Genomic DNA, 9,573 nt, shown 5'->3' with positions numbered 1-9,573 from the left:
TTCCTATCCTGGGATTTCTCTCTCTCTCTCTCTTTTTCTCTCTCTCTCTCTCTCTCTCTCTCTCTCTCTCTCTCTCTCTCTCTCTCTCTCTCTCTTCCAAAGCCTACATTTGAAAGATAAGAATATTTTGAATGTTGGTTGAGAACAAATCCAAACCTGATAAAACAAAGTATATTAAGTGTCCTGGGAGATAATAGAGACAAAATAAGTGGCTCATTCCCCTGAAGCCTCTCTAATATTTACATTTCAGTTCAAGAGTTCGAACAAAGGAAAAAGTTTGAAACAACTGACAACCCAGAACATAATTTTCAGATAAAACACATATGTTGCTTGAGGTATATAAGGGGAAGAAATTCTGTGTATTCCTTGTAGCACTCTCTATGTGGAAACAATGACTTTTATAATCAAAAGGTCTCTGAAATTCTTATGTTCTGCATAATTCCTCACTTTGGGAATACTCCCCTCCTCCTACCCCCTCTCATAGCTGATGCACAATTCTACTGGGTTTTACATGTGTCATTGATCAACACCTATTTCCATATTATTGATATTTGCACTAGGGTGCTCATTTTGAGTTAATATCCCTAATTATATCCCCATCCTCCCATGTGGCCAAGCAATTGTTTTTCTTCTGTGTTTCCACTCCTGTAGTTCTTCCTCTGTATGTGGGTAGCGTTCTTTTCCATAAATCCCTCAGAATTGTCCAGAATTGCTGCTAGTACAGAAGTCTATTACATTCAATTATACCACAATGTATCCATCTCTGTGTACAATGTACCTTTTGTCTCTGCTCCTTTCACTCTGCATCAATTCCTGGAGATCTTTCCAGTTCACATGGAATTCCTCCAGTTAATTATTCCTTTGCACACAATAGTATTCCATCACCAGCAGATACCACAATTTGTTCAGCCATTCCCAAATTGAAGGAAATACCATCGTTTTCCAATTTTTTTCCACCACAAAAAGAGCAGCTATAAATATTTTTGTATATGTCTTTTTCCTTATAATCCCTTTGAGGTATATAATCCAGCAGTGGTATGGCTGGATCAAAGAGCAGGGAATCTTTCAGTGCTCTTTGTGCATAGTTCCATATTGTCATCCAGAATGGTTGGATCAATTCACAACTACACCAGCAGTGCATTAATGTCCCAATTTTGCCACATTCCCTCCAACATTTATTACTTTCCTTTGCTGTCATTTTAGCCAATCCACTAGGTGTGAGATGGTACCTAAGAGTTCTTTTGATTAGCATTTCTCTAATTATTAGAGATTTAGAGCACTTTTCATGTGCTTATGGATAGTTTTGATTTCTTTATCTGAAAATTGCCTATTCATGTCCCTTGCCTGTTTATAAATTGGAGAATGGTTTGATTTTTTTGTGCAATTGATTTAGCTCGTTATAAATTTGCTTAATTAGACTTTTGTCAGAGGTTTTTGTTATAAAGATTTTTTTCCCAATTTGTTCCTTCCCTTCTAATTTTGGTTGCATTGGTTTTATTTGTACAAAACCTTTTTAATTTAATGCAATCAAAATTATTTATTTTACATTTGGTAATTTTTCCTAAGTGTTGCTTGGTCATAAAATCTTTCCTTTCCCAATGGTCTGACAAATATACTATTCTGTGTTCACCTAATTTGCTGATAGTTTCCTTCTTTATATTCAAGTCATTCACCCATTTTGAGTTTATCTTGGTGTAGGGTGTGAGATATTGATCTAGGCCCAATCTCTCCTATATTGTTTTCCAATTTTTCTACCAGTTTTTGTCAAATAGTTGCTTTTTTTCCCCAAAGCTGGACTCTTTGGGTTTATCATAGACTGTCATGCTGAGGTCACTTACCCCAAATCTATTCCACTGATACACCCTTCTGTCTCTTATTCAGTACCATATTGTTTTGATGACTACTGCTTTATAGTACAATTTAATATCTGGTACTAGTAGGCCACCTTCCTTCACATTTTTTTCATTATTTCCCTTGATATACTTGATCTTTCGTTCAACTTTGTTATGGTAATTTCTAATTTCTAATTCTAATTTCTAATTCAGTAAATAAAGTTTTTTGGTAGTTCGATTGGTATGGCACTAAATAAATAGATTAATTTTGGCAGGATAGTAATTTTCATTATGTTAGTTTGTCCTACCCATGAGCAGTTGATGTTTTCCCAATTATTTAGGTCTAGTTTTAATTGTGTGGAAAGTGTTTCATAGTTGTGTTCGTATAATTCCTGTGTATGTCTTCGCAGAAAGATTACCAAGTATTTTATTTTCTCTAGGGTGATTTTTAATGTCATTTCTCTTTCTAACTCTTGCTCCTGGGGTGTGTTGGAAATATATAGAAATGCTGATGATTTATGTGGTTTTATTTTTATCCTGCCACTTTTTTAAAGTTGTTAATTATTTCCACTAGCTTTTTAGTTGATTGAGATTCTTTAAGTAGACCATCATATCATCTGCAAAAAATGATAACTTGGTCTCCTTATTGCCCATTTTCATACCTTTAATTTCTTTTTCTTCTCTAATTGCTACTGCTAGTGTTTCTAGTACTGTGTTGAATAATAGAGGTGATAATGGGCATCCTTGTTTCACTCCTGATCTTATTCGGAAGGCTTCTAATTTATCCCCATTGCAGATGATGCTTGCTAGTGGTTTTAGATATATAGTGATTTTTAGTTTTAGGAAATTCCTATACTGTATATTGTTTTCAATAGTAGTGTGTATTGTGTTTTGTCAAAGGCTTTTTATGCATTTATTGAGATAATCATGTGTTTTTTGTTGATTTGCTTTTTTATATGGTCAGTTTTGTGGATGGTTTTCCTCATATTGAACCATCTTTTCATTCCTGGTATAAATCCTACCTGATCATAATGAATAACCCTCTTAATCACTTGCTGGATTCTTTTTGCTAGTATTCTATTAAATAGATTTTTTCATTTATATTCATTAAGGAAATTGGTCTGTAGTTTTCTTTCTCTGTTTTTTGGTCTGCCTAACTTTGGCATCAGTAGCATATTAGTGTTATAAAAGGAATTTGGTAGAACTTCTTCTTTGCTTATTATGTCAAATAGTTTGTATAATATTGGGATTATTTGTTATTTCAATTATTTGATAGAATTCAATTGTGAATGCATCAGGCCCTTGGGATTTTTTCTTAGGAAGTGGTTTGATGAATTGTTCAATTTCTTTTTCTGATATGGGCTTATTTAAATATTCTATATCTTCTTCTGTTAATCTAGGCAATTTTTATTTTTGTAGATATTCACCCATGTCTCCTATATTGCAGTATTTCATGACATATAATTGGCAAAATAGTTTTTAATGATTGCCTTAATTTCCTCTTCATTTGAGGTGAGGTCTACCTTCATATCTTTGATAATGTTAATTTGGTTTTCTTCTTTCCTTTTTTTTAGATTGACCAGTACTTTGTCTATTTTATTTGTTTTTTTCAAGGTACCTGCTTCTATTCTTATTTTTCAATTCAATAGTTCTTTTGTGTTCAATTTTATTAATTTGCCCTTTAATTTTTGGGATCTCTAATTTAGTTTTCATCTGGGGATTTTTAATTTGTTCCCTTTCTAGTTTTTTTAGTTGTATGCCCAATTCATTGATTTCTGCCCTCTCTATTTTGTTAATATAGTCATTTAAGGATATAAATTTTTCCCTGAGTACTGCTTTAGCTGCTTCCCACCGATTTTGGTAAGAAGTCTCATCATTGTCATTTTTTTCAATGAAATTATTGTTTCTATGATTTGTTCCTTAACTGATTTTGGAGAATCATGTTATTTAATTTTTAATTAGTTTTTAGTTTTCCTCTCCATGTATTCTTGCTAATAACTACTTTTATTGTAGTATGATCTGAAAAGGTTGCATTTATTACTTCTGCTTTTCTGCATTTCTTTGCTATGTTTTCATGTCCTAGTACATGGTCAATCTTGGTGAATGTACCATGTACTGCTGAATAGAAGGTGTATTACTTTTTGTCCCTATTTATTTTTATCCACATTATCTATTAACTCTAATTTTTCTAAGATTTCATTCTCTTTCTTTCTTTCTTTCTTTCTTTCTTTCCTTTTTCTTTCTTTCTTTCTTTCTTTCTTTCTTTCTTTCTTTCTTTCTTTCCTTTTTAGTTTGATTTATCTAGATATGATAGAGAAAGATTCAGGTCACTCACTAGTAAGGTTCTATTACCTACTTCCTCCCTGAGCTCCACCAATTTCTCCTTTAGAAATTTGGATGCTATACCAGTTGGTACATACATTATGAGTACTTATATTTTCTCATATTCTATACTGCCTTTTATCAGGATGTTATTACCTTACTTATCTCTTTTAATCAGATCTATTTTTACTTTGGCTTTGTCCGTTTTCATGATTGCAACCCCTACCTTCTTTTTCTCAGGCAAAGCCCAATAGATTTTGCTCCAGTCTTTTTACTTTTACCCTGTGTGTCTATCTGCCTCATGTGTTTCCCATAGTAATACAATGTAGATTTTTTGCTCTTTAATTCATTCTGCTATTTGTTTCTGTTTTATGGGTGAGTCCATCCCATTCACATTCAGAGTTATTATTACCAGCTGTGTATTCCCCAACATTTTGAATTCTTCTCTTATTTCTGCCCTTTCTTCTTTCCTTTTAATCAAGTGGTTTGCATTTAATCAGTACCCCCATCCCCATCCTCAATTTAATTCCCTTTCCAACCCCTCCCTTCCCATAAACCACTTATTATATTTTTAGGGTCTATTAAATTCCCTTACCCATCTCTTTCCCTCCCTTTTTGAACTCCATGCCCCACTACCCACCTTTGTTTTTCCATCCTGACTTTCCCCGTATGGTAAGATAGAATTCAATATCCCAATATATCTAGCTACTCTTCCTTCTTAGAACTGATTCCATTTAGAGTAAGGTTTAAGTATTACCTATCAATACTCTTTTCCTCTCCTTCTTATAATAGTATTCATCCCCTCTCCTTCCCATGCTCCACTTGATATCTTATAGATTATCCTATTTTTCTAATTCCTTTAAGTTTCTCTTTTTGCCATCTTCTATTCCTCCATTTTCTTTTTTTGCATATTATCTTAGCCCAACCTCTCCCTATGAATAATTCTTCTAATTATTATAATAGTGAGTAAAATTTATGAGTTAAACATGCCATTTTTCTCTATAGGAATAACAAGTAATTTGAACTTAATGAAGCCCTAAAGGAAGTAAATTTAAAAATAAGAGTTTTAATTCTTTCCCCTCTCTTTCTTAATTATCCTTTCATGTTTCTATTGGTTTTTATGATTGGATATCAAACTTTCCATTTAGTCCTGGTCTTTTCTGTGCAAATACTTGGAAATCTTCTATCTTGTTGAATACCCATACTTTCCCCTGAAAGTATATAGTCAGTTTCCATGTCAGGTGTTCTTTGGTTGTAGACCCAATTCTCTTGCCTTTCTAAATATCAATTCCAAGCCTTGGGGTCTTTTAGTATAGAGGCTGCCAGATACTGTGTAATGCTGATTGATGATCGTTGATATCTGAATTGCCTCTTTCTGGCTTCTTGTAAAATTTTCTCCTTAGCTTGGAAGGTTTTGAATTTGGCAATTATATCCCTGGGGGTTGTCTTTTGAGGGTTTAGTGTAAAGGGTGATCTATGGATTCTTTCAATGTCTATCTTGCCCTTTTGTTAAAGAACATTAGGGCAGTTTTCTTGGATAATTTCTTGTAGTATGATGTCCAAGTTCCTGCTGATTTCTGGGTTTTCTGGTAGACCAATGATCTTCAAATTGTCTCTTCTAGACCTGTTTTCAAGATCATTAATTTTATCATGTAATGTTTCATGATTCCTTCTATTTTGTCACTCCTTTGATTTTGCTGTAGTAATTCTTGCTATCTTGCAAGATCATTGGCTTCTACTTGCTGGTCTTTAAAATTTTTTTTTTTCTGCTATAATTGTTTGATTTTCCTCTTCCGTTTGGTTGATCCTGACTTTCATAACTTCCAGCAGGTTATTTCTGATCTTCAATTTGCTTATTATTTCATTTGATTTCTGGACCTCAATTTTACAAGTGTGAAATTTTGTCTTTTAAACTATTTTCTGTCTGAACTCTTTACCACTTTTCTTGCCAAATCTCTTCCACATTTCTCATGATCTCAGATTTGAACTCTTCAAAAGCTTGTGACCAATTTCCATTTTTTGTGGAAAGTTTGGATGCATTTACTTGATTGTCCTCCTCTGCATTTGGATTTTTTGCTCTGTAAGGGTTATCCATTGTTAGTTTCTTTCTCTTGTTCTTTCTGGTGGTTATTTCTTTGGTATTGCTTGAGATAACTATGCTGATTTTTCATCTCAGCCAGAAGTCTGAGGAAAGAGGACAGGCTCTCTGTGTATGGAGCTATGGAGCAGTTTTTTTTGGGCTACTTTTCCAGCAGTCTCCTCATTGCTTCTGCCTGCCACCCCTCTCTGCTCTATCTCTGTGCCTAAGGTCCATTCTCTTTAGCCTCCTGTGGTCTCAGGTCCAGCTGCTTTGAGAGGTAGGTTCCTGGTGCTCTTTGTCAGCTGCCAGGGCCCTAGATTTTGCCGCATGCTGGCTATAATTCTGGTGGGCTGTCTTCTGCTCTGTCACCATAGGTGGGGTTAGGTAGGGTTGATCAACTCGCATTTGGGTGGGAGCTTTTTTACCCCTCTTCTAGCATGGAAATGCCCAAATCCCATATACCTTCGATGCTGCACTCTATTGTGGAGTCCCTTCTTTCATCTGATTTTTTTTTTGGCTTTTTGATGTATCATGTATGCTCTATGGTAAGGAGAGTAAAGAGCCCTGCAATTATTCTGCAGTCATCTTAACCCTGAAGTTGGTGTTTCACTCCATTGCTTTAAGAAGGCATAAGGGTTAGATTGGTGGAAGACTTTTTTTTTACCAACACATCATAGAAATCGAACTGAATAAAGATAAAGGTTTGTTAATCAAGGAATTTAAGTTTTTATCCTAAAATAAATGCTCTACAAAATATAGAAAGATTTCCTAGTCAGTGATAGCAGAAGTAGAGGAAAAAACATATGGCCACTAGTATTATTTTTAAAAAAGTGAAAAGTAAGAAAAATCTTCTTAATCCTGCATGTTTCTTTCAATGTTTCAAAAGTTGAACAAAGTGAGTTAAGATTCATAATCTCATATATCCCCTAAGGAGACAAATCCATTTATAGAAACTCCATAAGTAAACTAAATCAATGAACTATATTTGGAGGGCTACAGTGGACTGACTGAGAGGAAAGATTTATATGTCACCAAGATTATAAACAAGAAAACTTGATGTCAGTGAATCCTTGCTTATATAGGTAGCTAGGAGAGCTAGTACATAACAAAATTACTTGAGGAACTCAAATGTGTTTTCTACTTGAATATTATCAAACAATGTTCCCTTGAAACTAAAATTCCATAAGCCAAGTTTTGGTCAGGTGAAGTTAACATATAGTAAAGAAAATGTGCTTTAAGTTCACCAAACACTGCAAGGGGAATGACTCAAATAATAAATGAAAGGAATTTGGCCCTACATTTTTGGAGGCTGTTATAGGTAATTTATGGGTTAGAGATAGATTTAGGATAAGTAAGCAGACAGTGTAAGCTGAAACCTGGCTGAGACTGAGAACATTCTAACTTATAATGTTTGGATGGGTTTCTATACAACGTGACTTGGCTGCAGTTGGCAGGGAAGAAGTTTGCCTAGGAGTGTGTAGAAGTGGCATCTGATCAACCAAGCCTCTAAGCCTGTGAACAGATCTTGGGATCTCAAGAAGAGATTTAGCTTCAAGCGAGGCCTAGGTTGAGTGAGTGCATTCTTGATGTTGGTGGACAATAAGCAGGAGACCCTTTTACTCCTTAATCCTATTTGGATTATTTGCTGTGATAGAAGTGTTCCTGGCTCCAAAATACATCTGGAGGTGATTGTGAATGTGTTGTGTGAGATTCCCAAAATCCCTTATCTCACTCCAGTTCAGCCATTGCAGGCTGACTATTAGGTAATGTAGGATAGCCAACCCAGAGCCAACATACTTTGGCAATTGGTAAAAGGCCTGAGAAGTTAGAAATCCTCTCCCTCCTATCCTATCCTTAGCAAACCATTAAATTTGACTTGTATAAAACTTCCTTATTATTCTCTCCCCAAGCCATCAAGAACCCATAGAGTTTTAACTGTTTCCCTGGCTTTAGTAAATGTCTGTTTGTTTTCCCCAGCTAAGATACATTGTATTTCATCTCCCTGTACATCTGGTGTTTCTCATTAATTTCCATCCTAGTTCTCCATTCCCCTTAAGTTTTCATTGTTTATTATGCTTTTCCTCAAGGTGCTGGTGACTTTTCTTTTTTCATGGCAAAGTTAAGTACCTAAAAAAAATAAAGAAAGAACAATAAAATCACAATCACCAATATTAACATTGTCTTCTTTTTCTAACTTGTTCCTGGTAACCAACTCAAAGTATTTATTTAATGAGCACATTTCATCTTGAGTCTCGGCTAACTAATGTAGTTGTCAAATTCTTGAAAATTTTTTCCATTGGAAATCCTGTAAGAGACCTTGTTCAGATGACTTTTAGAGAGGATCCAATTCCCTTATTCCAAAGCACTTACTAAGGTTTGCTAGATGTTGTTACTAATACTTGCTAGTGATAGAGAAATATAATTTGATAAGGCCTAACATGTTAAATTTTGTTTTCAGGTTAGTTCATGTACAAAAAACCATCACAAATTTAATGGAGTTAATCTTAACAACAGAGATATAAGAAGAATACAAAATTAGAAACTTATAATTCCTCTTACACTTCAGAGTATTTCAGTTTTTACATGCTATTTGTTCTTTCTGTCTTTCTCCAAATCCTGTGATTGATATGAATAATGATATCTACAGGCTGAAACAATATTAAAATGGATCCATGAGAATCTGACCTGCAAAATAAGGTCTTTTCCCTAAATATTATCAGAGACTTCAAAGCAGGAAAAATTATTAAACAATATCTTTACGCTTATTAATACAATTTTACACATAAAATCCATAATCCAATTTTGAGAACTTATTACATCCTTTTCATATATCATCACACTACCTAGAAGAGAACAAATAATAAGCAGACCAGATGCTACATATAAATGCATAATCATTAACAATAGGATAGATGGTCAGTCTAAGAACTCATTTACTTGGTTACTTAGTATAGAAAATTCAAACCAAGTGAGCACATTGACAGTATGAGAAAATTCAAATAATGTAGGCAAAATGTGATTCATAATAATGAAAGAGAAAGATGAGTGAGTTATTGTAATGAACTATATAAAACAAGAATTTGGGAAGAATGAACATGTTGCCCAGATTAGAGGTGTGAATTTAGCTTATAAATGACAAGTTAAGTCATTCAAAGGACATGTAGGTAACTAACTACCTGCATAATTGAATAACTACTGAATTATGTAAACCTACTTTATGATCTCAAAAAAATTTTATGCAGATGATTTATGCACATGTTGATAAAACCCTTAATGAAAATATAATGAAACAGGCAGACTTTTACAAATTATAATATATAGTTAACTGCAATATGTGAT

This window comes from Gracilinanus agilis, chromosome 1, assembly GCF_016433145.1.
Source record: "Gracilinanus agilis isolate LMUSP501 chromosome 1, AgileGrace, whole genome shotgun sequence".
NCBI lineage: Eukaryota > Metazoa > Chordata > Mammalia > Didelphimorphia > Didelphidae > Gracilinanus > Gracilinanus agilis.
This window is presented reverse-complemented; position numbering follows the sequence as displayed.